Source organism: Pinus tabuliformis, chromosome 9 (genome assembly GCF_031772625.1).
Source record: "Pinus tabuliformis cultivar Carrire ecotype Pingquan chromosome 9, CPIR1, whole genome shotgun sequence".
Lineage (NCBI taxonomy): Eukaryota > Viridiplantae > Streptophyta > Pinopsida > Pinales > Pinaceae > Pinus > Pinus tabuliformis.
Genome location: NC_142307.1, coordinates 606,162,389 through 606,172,025, shown reverse-complemented (window position 1 = coordinate 606,172,025; position 9,637 = coordinate 606,162,389). Strand labels below are relative to the sequence as shown.

The 9,637-nt window shown below is 45.4% G+C and overlaps 1 pseudogene; it reads right to left on the bottom strand.

Annotated features, from left to right (window-relative positions):
- Positions 1–278: 278 nt before the first annotated feature.
- LOC149150045 (uncharacterized) overlaps positions 279–9,637 on the bottom strand; it is a 28,234-nt pseudogene continuing 18,875 nt past the window's right edge.

The window sequence follows — 9,637 nt, the reverse complement described above, 5'->3', positions numbered from 1 at the left end:
ACCCATGTATTGGGTGGGAAGTATAACAGTCTGCTTCGTCCTGCGGAACACCAATAGTCAGTTGCTGTGGGTTCCGGATACCCATGTATTGGGTGGGAAGTATAACAGTCTATGAAAGGATTCAAAAAATGGAATTACTTGCACTGCCCCTGCTCTATAAAAAAGAATGCTCTTCGCTGCACAGTTGCATGCAAAGTGAGCAATGGGAATTCATTGTGCCATAAATATTACGAGCAGAAAATCATTCAGAAATATGTGCGTTTCATTCTTTCTGTCACTTACTTATACTGCCCAAAAAACATATTCATGACTAACCTGTTGAACTGACCCATGCTCTTCATGTGCTGCCGAGCTATCTTGTCGTCAGCGACGAACCCCTTCTCCTTCAGCTTTACTAGGAGCTGCCGCATCTCATCAGCCTTCTGTGCCCTCAAGAAGGAAGCCACCAAAGTGACATAAGTGGCATCATTTGTCTTCGAGCCATAGCCCAGCATCTCAAGCATATATTTTACTGCCTCCTGAATGATGGCCCAGCCCTGGTGACGTGGTCACAGCCACGTGACTCACCTCAGTCCCACGCGGTCACACTTGGGCGCGGACAAATATCTGCCCACAATACCGAGGCGCATTTACAATCCTATCTGCCGGTTAAAAGGTTTGGTCACCGGTTCTCTCCGTCGAAAAGGCTTCCCGCCTTTGTTAAACCCTTAAGGGTTATTCTCGGCTCATTTACACTCTATCTCCCTACTGTTACCAGCTCCGCGTTGTTATGGCTCTGCTCTCTGTGTGCTAACACACCATAACCCTCACTCTGTCACTGTTTGTGGCCTCTCGGCTCAGCTACACTCTGTCTCCCTACTGTTACCTGCTCTGCGTTGTTGTGGCACTGCTCTCGGCGCACTAACCCACCATATCCCTCACTCTGTCACTGATTGTGGCCTTGTTCGAGATGCGAGTCCTTCACTGTAGCTGCTGTCTTCAATGGTCTGGTTCGGAAGCCCGTGGTAAGGGTTTATATTTTCATGAATTTGGCGAAGTAATCCTTTTAGTTTCCGATTTCTGAGCTCCGGTTCTGTGCAGGTGTTCACAACGACAAGGCTATCTTTCCTCCGAACGCATCCAGGCCTCGAGGTAAACTCTCGTGCTATGTTTTATCATCCTCTGTCACCTGTTGTCGATGCTTACAGGATTTTTGTGCCTTTCAGCTTGTGGTATCGGTTTATGGCTCGGCAGCCTCCGTCGACCCTTGGGTAAGTCCACTATTCTCTTACTCTCGCATCTCACTGTCTTTACTTATCTCCTTCTGACATTTATTCTGGTTATGGAAATGCCTTAACTCATACGGTGGTTCTGTGCAGGTTGGTTGGGAGCTCTGCTCGCGAGGGTTTCAAATTCACAGTCTTCAACTTTCTCCAATCTCTGGTACCCTTGTGACCGGGTAGGGTCTACTCTTATTCCCGCGTTTCTTTAGGTTATGCAATATGGAATTGCCGTAGGTTTCTGTTGGTTAGGTTTTGTAGGGTAGCCGTGCCCCTTTGCTGGCATTTACATCCTCAGGTTTTCGTTCCTCTGTGTCAATGTATGACCTCCATGCAACAAGGTCTTAGACTTATGCTATTACGGCGGTGCCGGTTTTGATATGTGACTCTGTTGTTATTTATTGAACTGTGGTTTACGAAAACTTATGAAATGTTGTATTAATGAAATCAATGGTTCCGGAACTGTTACCTCTTTTAATAGTCGCTGTGTTTGATTTGCAAATGACCGTGTGACTCTTTGCGTTTGCCTGCGGGTTCTGGCCGCAACTTGACTTGACACGATGTCTGTGTCTTTACTTTATCCTCGTATTGTTTGTATGCATGTGCTGTTTGGCCGCCTTACGCTTCTTTGCTGTGTGATAGTCCTGACAATGTAACTTATGGTTTCGGCTTGATGCCTGTAACGCTTCAATATTTCTAGTTACAGCATGTGAATTTCATTCTATCTTAATTCGTTTTCAAAATAACAAATGTTTGTAATACTCAGAGGTATAATACGGAAAAGTAATGAACAATAGTTTATATTCAGAAAAGGAAACAATGCTTCAGTTACAGAGGGTGTCTCTCTATACTGCTTGAATACTGTCTTGCTATATCTTCTTTACTCGTTCTGAGGTGAACCCCCCAAAAAAGGTCTTTCTTTCTTTTTAGCTACACTGAATATAACTATTTAGAAACTAAATTCTACAACTGCTACCTGTTTCTTTAAACAATAAATTAACTAAAACAGTTGCTGGTTACCTAAGCTAACAACCAGTAACTTAACTTGTTCTGTAATTAAATAAAAGAAAAAGAAATGAACAATGATTAACTAAAAACAACAACCAATTTTTCTTTTGGTGACCTGTCCAAACACCCTTGAAGTCGTGTCCTGTTTCTGCACGAACCAGTCATTGATTCTCTGTCTCCTCGGAGCTGGATGCTCCTGCATCAGGCTCCCGGGGTGGCAAAAAGTCATGGCTCCGTTCCATGAGCTCGTCAACAGAGTAGCCTGCTTTAGTTATCTGCGCTGCGTCGAGCCAAGAACTGTCCTCTATTGGACGGTTCCGCCACTTGACCAAATATCGCAGATACTCCTTCCTGCGTGTGCGTCTAGCTACCTGTGTGTCCAGTATTCCTTCGATCTCAAGGGGTGGTGCCTTTGGTAGTTGTCTTGTCCAAGAACCTTCCTCATAGCTGTCTTTCTGTGGTGCTGTAGTTGCTGTATCGTCTTCTGAATTGGCTACATAGGGAAACAGATCTGCCACGTTGAAAATGGGAGAAATTCCAATTTCGGGCGGCAACTGTATTTCGTAAGCGTTCGCAGAAAATTTGCGGATGATTTTGCAAGGGCCGATCTTCTTAAATTTTAGCTTGTTATACTCCCGCTTCGGAAACCTCTCCTTACGTAAATACGCAAGGACTTCATCCCCAACGTTAAACTGAACTTCCCGACGCTTTGTGTCAGCTCGCTGCTTGTATTTCAGACTGCTGTCCTGTAATTTCAGCTTGACCTGTTCGTGTAAATTGCTCATTGCTTGAGCGAACTCTTCCCCATCAGCACTCCGCTTCTCAAGTTTCCCCAAATCCCGTAACTCATGCACTCCTCGCGGATGCATACCGTACAAAATCTGGAACGGACTGTAACCGGTGCTGCGGTTAGGTGAATCGTTGTACGCGAACTCTGCTTGAGCAAGTACACGGTCCCACGTCCGGGAATTTCCTCCTGTCAAACTGCGAAGTAAGTTCCCTAGGCTTCTGTTTACGACTTCCGTCTGACCATAAGTCTGCGGATGATAAGCAGAGCTGAACTGCAATTGTGTATTTAACTTTTTCCACAGAGTTCTCCAAAAGTTACCTGTGAACTTTACATCCCGATCAGAGACGATGGATTTCGGGAGTCCATGTAACCGAACGACTTCAGTAAAGAATAGGTGTGCAATGTAGGTAGCGTCGCTGGTTTTCCTGCAAGGTACAAAATGTGCCATTTTTGAGAATCGGTCAACTACAACCATGACTGAATCGAAGCCCCGCTGTGTCTTTGGTAGACCCAAAACGAAGTCCATGCTCACTGAATCCCATGGTCGACTCAGAATCGGTAATGGTGAGTATAGACCAGTGTTTTGACTATGACCCTTTGCTAGTTGACAAACTCTGCATCTGCTCACGTACCTCTGCACATCTCGCTGCAATTTCGGCCAAAAATAAAAGTGTTGTACTTGAGCAACCGTCTTGTCGATACCAAAGTGTCCAGCCAGTCCTCCACTGTGCTTCTCCTGTATTATATTTTCCCGCATGGAACAGTTGGGTATGCACAGTTGTCCTCCTTTAAACAGCAGCCCTTCCTGCAAGTTATAATCTAGCCACATGCTATCATTCCTTATCAAAGGGTTTTGACAGGCTTCATATGCCTCCCCAAATTCGGTATCAGTTTGATACAGCTCCTTCAAATGTTCAAAACCCAGAACTTGCATTGTACTTTCCTGCAGAAGCAAGGTTCTTCTGCTCAGTGCATCTGCCACCTTATTTGCTTGGCCACTAATGTGCTTCAACACGAATGTAAAATTTTGCAGATACTCCACCCAAGCTGCATGTTTGTGGTTTAGTTTATGCTGTTGCATACTATACTGCAAGGCAGAATTATCTGTAAACAAAACAAACTCATCTCCCAATAGATAATGCCACCAATGCTTCAACGCTTGTATGATTGCATAAAATTCTTTGTCGTAGGTTGAGTACTTCTGCCTGCTCTCATTTAGTTTTTCACTGAAGAAAGCGACCGGTCTGTCCTCTTGACTGAGGACTGCTCCAATGGCTGTCCCACTGGCGTCACAACGAACTTGAAAAAGTTTGTTGAAATCTGGCAGTCTCAATATTGGTCTTTCAGTAATCTTCTTCTTCAAAGTTTGAAAACTACTTTCTACCGCTTCAGTCCAGTGAAAAGGCTGATTTGCCTTCTTGATCGTGTCCAACATAGGTGCGCAAATCTCGCTGAAATTTCTGATAAATTTCCTATAAAAACTGGCTAGTCCATGGAAACTCCGGACTTCAAATAAACTCCTTGGTGACGGCCAGCTAACTATGGCTGCCACCTTTTCCGGATCCATTTTTAGCTCATTCTCTGCAATAACAAACCCCAAATACACTAGCTCTCGCTGAAAAAAAGTACACTTTTTCAGATTAATCAGCAACTTGTTTTGCTGCAGCTTCCTCAACACACTCTGTAAATGCCTGAAATGATCCTCTTTAGTCCTGCTAAAAATCAAAATATCATCCAGGTAAACTATCACGAATTTCCCATTAAATTCTTTCAATACCTCATTCATCAAACGCATGAATGTGCTGGGAGCGTTACTCAATCCGAATGGCATCACCAGCCACTCATATAAGCCTTCATTTGTCTTGAAAGCTGTCTTCCACTCATCGCCTTCTCGTATTCGAATCTGATGATACCCACTCTTCAGATCAATTTTTGAGAAATAGGCTGCCCCACTCAAACAATCCATCATATCGTCCATCCTCGGTAAGGGAAACCTGTACCTCACAGTAATTTTGTTTATGGCTCTGGAGTCTGTGCACATTCGCCATTCTCCTCCCTTCTTTGGAGCCAAAACAGTCGGTACTGCACAAGGGCTCATACTCTCTCGAATCAACCCTTTATCAAGTAACTCCTGGACTTGCTTCCTAATTTCCTCATGATCCTTGGGACTCATACGGTAAGCAGCCTTATTTGGTAAGCTTGCACCTGGTATAAAGTCGATACAATGACTAATACCCCTCCTTGGTGGTAATTCATTTGGAAGATCATCCACCACTATGTCCCCAAATTCTTGCAGTAACTGCTGAACTTCCTCTGGCAAATCTGACAGCTGTGTGTGTAACACTACTGCCTTTGGTCTCCTTATGACAGCAAAGTTGATTTCGCTGTCCTCAATCTGTTTCACGAACTCCTTTCCTCCCAACAGCAGTGCCTTCACTCCACTGGTTTCTGCTGTATTTTCCTCCTTGATGGGTACAAGCGTGTGCTTTATCCCATCTTTAACAAACTTGTAGCAATTCTTTTTCCCGTCATGAACTGCACCTCTATCGAACTGCCAAGGTCGTCCCAACAGTAAGTGACAGACATCCATTGGCATGACATCACAAAGGATCTTATCCTTGTACTTGCCAATTTGAAATTCTACTTCACATTGTTCGTCAACTAACAGCTGATGTCCTTTTGCAGCCATGACACTTTGTAGGGTGTAGGATGCTTTAATTTCTTCAGTCCCAACTTTTCCACCATCTCCACCGCCACAAGATTGTCCGTACTCCCACTATCAATAATCAATTTACAGCACTTGCCCCGCGACTTGCAAACAGTGCGGAACAAAGCTTTACGCTGATCCGGTTCTGCAACCTCCTTTGCTGGTTTCAACAGCACTTTGTTCAACACCAAAGCTTCACCTGTCTCTGGTGCATTTTCTGCTTCCTGAGGTGTTGCCTCAGCATCCTCAGTCTGAACAACATAAGTCCCTCTTCCGCCTGCTGGTTCAGCTTCAGGACATTCATAAGACTTGTGCCCCCATTTGTGGCAGCGATAGCACTGGACAGCTCCTCTGCCCCGACCATTTCCTCGTCCTCGCTGGGGTGGTCGTCCTCCTCTTGTGCTATTGTCTTTTTCTGTTGCTCCAGCAGATTTAGAACTGCTGCTTTCTTCACTTGGGCCTGCACCTCGGCCTCTTCCAAATACTTTACCCTTTCCCCTGCCAGTTCCACCACCTCTCCTGGCATTCTGCTTCCGGTTAATCTTTTCTTCCGCCTTCAGTGCAAACTGATAGGCTTCCTCCATTGTCCGGGGTGAAAGGATACCAATCTCGTCTAAGATTTCCCCCCTTAAGCCATTCACAAATCTGGCTGTTTTCTCAGGGGTGTCCTCCACATAACCTGCTCGCAAATTTAACTTATAGAATTCTTCTGTAAATTCTTTCACAGTCATTCCTCTCTGCTTCAAGTTCTGTACCTGCCTGTACAGCATAATATGATAATCCTGTGGTAAGAATTTCTCTTTCAGTTTGGCCTCCATTCTAGACCATTTCTTTATAGGCTGTTTGTTAAGCCTCCTCCGTTCCGCCTGAATGCTGTCCCACCACAAGGACGCATGTCCTTTCAGCTTGGTGGCGGCGAACTTCACCTGCTTATCTTCGCTGGTTTCCTCAAATTCAAAATACTTGTTGACTTCACTTAACCAATCCAACAACACGTCTGCGGACAGACTTCCGTCATAAGTCGACAACTCATGTTTTGGCTTATGACTTGACAGCAAGACCGACTTCAACAATCTAAATTCTGGTGTCACCCCCTCTAATTCCTCCTCTGGTTCAACTTCTTCTTCATCACTGTCATCTGCTGGGTTTCTTCTTCCCCCAGCTTCAACCACTGCCAATCTTTCACGCAAAACTCGAATCTCCTCTCGAAGTCCATCATCTACTACCCTCCGGACTACTCTTCCCCTTCCTCTTCCTCTTCCTCTTCCTCTTCCTCTTCCTTCACCTTCACCTTCTCCCTGTTCCATTGGTTCTAACTCAAGAACCTGGCTCTGATACCACTTATGATGGCCCAGCCCTGGTGACGTGGTCACAGCCACGTGACTCACCTCAGTCCCACGTGGTCACACTTGGGCGCGGACAAATATCTGCCCCCAATACCGAGGCGCATTTACAAACCTATCTGCCGGTTAAAAGGTTTGGTCACCGGTTCTCTCCGTCGAAAAGGCTTCCCGCCTTTGTTAAACCCTTAAGGGTTATTCTCGGCTCATTTACACTCTATCTCCCTACTGTTACCAGCTCCGCGTTGTTATGGCTCTGCTCTCTGTGTGCTAACACACCATAACCCTCACTCTGTCACTGTTTGTGGCCTCTCGGCTCAGCTACACTCTGTCTCCCTACTGTTACCTGCTCTGCGTTGTTGTGGCACTGCTCTCGGCGCACTAACCCACCATATCCCTCACTCTGTCACTGATTGTGGCCTTGTTCGAGATGTGAGTCCTTCACTGTAGCTGCTGTCTTCAATGGTCTGGTTCGGAAGCCCGTGGTAAGGGTTTATATTTTCATGAATTTGGCGAAGTAATCCTTTTAGTTTCCGATTTCTGAGCTCCGGTTCTGTGCAGGTGTTCACAACCACAAGGTTATCTTTCCTCCGAACGCGTCCAGGCCTCGAGGTAAACTCTCGTGCTATGTTTTATCATCCTCTGTCACCTGTTGTCGATGCTTACAGGATTTTTGTGCCTTTCAGCTTGTGGTATCGGTTTATGGCTCGGCAGCCTCCGTCGACCCTTGGGTAAGTCCACTATTCTCTTACTCTCGCATCTCACTGTCTTTACTTATCTCCTTCTGACATTTATTCTGGTTATGGAAATGCCTTAACTCATACGGTGGTTCTGTGCAGGTTGGTTGGGAGCTCTGCTCGCGAGGGTTTCAAATTCACAGTCTTCAACTTTCTCCAATCTCTGGTACCCTTGTGACCGGGTAGGGTCTACTCTTATTCCCGCGTTTCTTTAGGTTATGCAATATGGAATTGCCGTAGGTTTCTGTTGGTTAGGTTTTGTAGGGTAGCCGTGCCCCTTTGCTGGCATTTACATCCTCAGGTTTTCGTTCCTCTGTGTCAATGTATGACCTCCATGCAACAAGGTCTTAGACTTATGCTATTACGGCGGTGCCGGTTTTGATATGTGACTCTGTTGTTATTTATTGAACTGTGGTTTACGAAAACTTATGAAATGTTGTATTAATGAAATCAATGGTTCTGGAACTGTTACCTCTTTTAATAGTCGCTGTGTTTGATTTGCAAATGACCGTGTGACTCTTTGCGTTTGCCTGCGGGTTCTGGCCGCAACTTGACTTGACACGATGTCTGTGTCTTTACTTTATCCTCATATTGTTTGTATGCATGTGCTGTTTGGCCGCCTTACGCTTCTTTGCTGTGTGATAGTCCTGACAATGTAACTTATGGTTTCGGCTTGATGCCTGTAACGCTTCAATATTTCTAGTTACAGCATGTGAATTTCATTCTATCTTAATTCGTTTTCAAAATAACAAATGTTTGTAATACTCAGAGGTATAATACGGAAAAGTAATGAACAGTAGTTTATATTCAGAAAAGGAAACAATGCTTCAGTTACAGAGGGTGTCTCTCTATACTGCTTGAATACTGTCTTGCTATATCTTATTTACTCGTTCTGAGGTGAACCCCCCAAAAAAGGTCTTTCTTTCTTTTTAGCTACACTGAATATAACTGTTTAGAAACTAAATTCTACAACTGCTACCTGTTTCTTTAAACAATAAATTAACTAAAACAGTTGCTGGTTACCTAAGCTAACAACCAGTAACTTAACTTGTTCTGTAATTAAATAAAAGAAAAAGAAATGAACAATGATTAACTAAAAACAACAACCAATTTTTCTTTTGGTGACCTGTCCAAACACCCTTGAAGTCGTGTCCTGTTTCTGCACGAACCAGTCATTGATTCTCTGTCTCCTCGGAGCTGGATGCTCCTGCATCACTGAAGAATTCCACCCTGGCACAGCCCTTGAATGAGAACAGAGTAGCTATATGAATTGGGCAAGCACCCCGAGGCCTGCATTATCATGAAGACCTTGAGCGCGTCCTTGGGCTTGCCATCCTTGGCATAGGCTTCCACGAGGGCAGTCTGTGCAACGACATCTGGCATCCTAGACTTGGCCTTCATCTATCCAAGGAGCTTCATGGCCTCGTGGGTTAGCCCGTCCTTGGAGTGGGCGTCGAACATCTCGACGGCTTGCTGAACAAGGTTGTCCTCTCTCATCTTGTGAAAGACCTCCTCGAGGTCTGTGGGGTCGTCGGGCTTCTGAATCACCGAGTTCTCGTTGAAGGAGTCGAACAAGGGTTTGTGTTTTTTGGGGTCCACGGGGCCCTTGGGTTTCTCGGCCTGGGAGTAGTCTACCTAGGCGGTAGAATGGCCTGCTTTCCGTCACCGGCCGGAAAATCGTCCGGCTCCGGCCACCGGCAATCTCCGGCCTCCGCCACCATCCCCTAGCTCTACAACCCTCCTCTCCACCACCCTCCCCTAGCAATCCTGACATTCCCTGACAAAAAATCCGATCG